This window comes from Dinoponera quadriceps, unplaced genomic scaffold (assembly GCF_001313825.1).
Source record: "Dinoponera quadriceps isolate SergipeBrazil2010 unplaced genomic scaffold, ASM131382v1 scaffold1308, whole genome shotgun sequence".
In the NCBI taxonomy this organism is placed as follows: Eukaryota; Metazoa; Arthropoda; class Insecta; order Hymenoptera; family Formicidae; genus Dinoponera; species Dinoponera quadriceps.
Window position 1 is genome coordinate 333,806 of NW_014555613.1, and position 3,461 is coordinate 337,266.

Consider the following 3,461-nt stretch of genomic DNA (forward strand, 5'->3'; position numbering starts at 1 on the left):
GAGCAAATGGATGAAAGGACAGAAGGATCATTGCTGCGTAGCCATCGTGATAAGGGGAAAGGAACGATAAGGCGAAAGTGGAGCGAAACGCGGCCCTACGAATCTCGAATCGTGAGAGATCGGGGGGAGAGACGAGTGCGCCCCGACGCATTATTTTATTCGACATTTTGGAAATTACGGGCCAAATGTGCCCGGCCAACTGTCAGCTCGTAAAAGTGGGAAAGTGTCCACGGGAAAACAGACGGTGAGAGCGAGCGAGACAACGATGGAAGCTAGGGAGCGATTTGTAGGGGACGAAGAAAAGCGAAAAGAAAGGAAAAAAGTACGGAAAATGACCGCCAACCCGCTACGCTTTGTGCTCGATATGTAGATGCACCGGATAAAGAGCCCATTAGGTTTTTTCGCCTTTGTCGGAAAAATCAATATTTGCATAAAATCACGAGCGGGACTTTGAGGACCCGTGACAAATAGGTGGGACAATGAATGTGTGCGCGATGATTTTCACGAGAATGACACCGGCGAAACGGTCGTACTTTTCACGGCATATTTAATCTGATTTATTAATGGGGTACATTTTTTTGTCCTATGTAAGAATGCGCGTGTAGATTCGCAGCTCGTTGTTCGCCATGAATAACTTTTTGCATATACACCGAAAGATTTCTTGTTAAACAATTTTTTTGACGATTATTACCTCTTGGGCTCGTGTAAATATGTCTGAAATCTAGAATTGCCATTTTTCTAGAGAAAGAAGTATGTGTGAAGATTAGAGATGAAAATGACCTAACCTAATGATAAATTATGATAAATTACCCGGTAATTTTGGAAATTTGTTAAAAAGTTAATTTAGAAAGAATTACAGAAATAAAAAAATTTTGATGTAAAGCTCAAAAAGAGCATTTAGCTTTGAAATTTTGTGTAAATAACAGTCCACTGAAATTGTTGTGTCACTTTAATTCTGAATATGTTAATTTAACATATATTTATGTACTTTTTAACATATTAAAGTAACAAAAAATTTCACTAGAATGTTATTTACATAAAATTTGTCATTATATATTTACGTATATTATAATTATATTAATTTACGCAAATAATGTGTATTTTTGGGATGGAAGAAACGGAAAGTACGATGTAGAAGGATAATTATTCGAGTTAGGATCGCGATTGCGCGTCGCCTGCGGTCGGATTATTTCGAACGCAGACGACGTCAATGTAACTCCGTTGGCGCCATTCGTGGCTAGTCTTAAAAAATCTGATTATTATTTTACTCAGAACGTTAGCGATCGTCGGGAATCGTTCATATCTCGACATGCTCGCTTCATATCTCTCGCTTAATGCGAGAGCAGCACGCGAGGCTTAAGGACCAACGATATGCTCGCTTTAGTTGTTTTGTTTCGTATCAAGTCTCGTTCCACAGAACGATTAGTGACTATTAGGCTTTTTGATTAGAGATGCGAATTTAATGTGATTATTCATCGGTAGCAGTTTTACTTTTTTTTTTTCTTAGCAACGCTCTTAGACACGTAGTATAACTTTTTCTTCTTTTTTGCTTGAAGTTTTACCTACAAGATGTCATTGGTCGTCTCGTTCTTGGAAAATATCAACGAATCTTCACTGCTTTCACTGCATACTTTTTGTATACTTTCACTGTATATCTTTTTATACTTTACTCTGTATATTTTTTTATAGCTTTGTGCCATATTCGAGAGACGAAGGGTAAAAAGGGAGGGTCGCACTTTTAGAACTTAAAGCGACATTAAAAGGGTCACGTGTATTTAAGAGTTAATTAAATTTAACTCTTCCGTGTATATCACGTTTATTGCCATATCTTAAGCCGTGCCATATCCTTTATACGCGCGATACGTTATAATTTATGGATAACCCGTTGCAATAAAACCCCCAACTGCAGAAGGCTCATACCAGAAAACGATAATTTCACTTACGCGGCTACCGAGTCCGCGGCGGGCTCGTAAAACGAAATGCATAAGAAATCGGTCCCTTTACGGCACTCGGCGGACATCGATCGCGTTATATTATCATGCAGAAAAGGAGAGAGCGCGCAAGAAGGAAGGAGAAGGAAAGAGGCTCGCGTTAAAGATCCTCCTCCCCCACCTTCTTCTCTACCTCCTCCTCCTCTTCCTCGTCCTCACTCCTCCGTCGCCGCGCTTTTGCTTCGCTAATGTGGAAACTCGAGGACGTTAAGTGGCTCAACTAGACGACGCCTCTTTGATGTTACCGCACGCCGCGGTGCGTACACACTCGTGCCACGCAACTGCGTAACACTCCGCGTATGATTCCGCCGCAACCGAGCGTATCAGTGATGGATTTAGAGCACTAGGAACCCCAAGCGGAGCGACACTCCTTCGCACAGTGGATTGAGCTATGCAGATTGCCGAACTTAATCACTCATTCTTTCGCCTACTCACTTCTGATAAGTCGCTCAAAGAGATTGCGCAATTTTCTAAACTCCATATTTCCGAAAAACTGTAAGAGATTGACAAAATTCGAAAATAAAGTCCTCTACTTTTTAACGTTTCATTATGCATTCATAGACGATCAAGTTTTAAGTAACTGAAAACAAGTTCGGATTTTCAAGGCACTTCTCTCTCTTCAAATTCATAACTCACCGGGCTTATCTGGCCGAAACAGTTGTAAACACACGCGAATCGTATGGACGACGATTGGCGACGATTTCTTAAAAGACTGCGCAGTTTAGTTAATAAATCCGCCACTGGTCGGTATTACCGCCAGAACCGAGCATAACACAGAACGAAGAACGCAATGCGGCTGTCCCCCTCCTCCCTTCCCCGCGAACAAGTCGCACACGCACGCGACTGTGTGCCATTCCTCCGACGCCACTTACCATTTTTTCCACGAAGCTCGTTACCATGACCGGCGAGAACATCCAGTGAGGGGTTGCTTCAACAACGCCCCTTTTAATTAACGTCACTTTGTTGTCGATCGCGCATCCGTTTTGCGAATTGTACGATGATCGCGCCTTGGTTTCCAAGGCAGCTGTGTATTATACAGATTATTGACAAATGAGATGCACGTATTATTGATAATTAGGCTGTTTCTTTCAAATCGCTTTATAACATTGTAAACTTTTTTTTCGGTCGTCTTCCAAATAACGGATCGCGAGATTATTTATGCTCGACGTTGAGAGCGGCGAATTTCACTGCATCTGCCCGTCTTAGGCGAAATGCTCCAGTGTTGGCACCTGATTTTCGATAGGCGTTGCGGAGCGCGCTTTGACGGAGGAATTAACTCTTCCGGCCGTTAAAGTGCAACTCGTTAACTGTGACAGCGGCTGGCAGCTGGATTGAATTGAGGCGCGTGCTATATTACGCTTGATATCGCTGTGAAACTCAACACCGCCGGCTTAGACCTCGACCTCTTAGGTCGCCGCTGTTGCTACCGCTTTGGCTCTATTACCATCAACGAAACAGTATATCTCACCA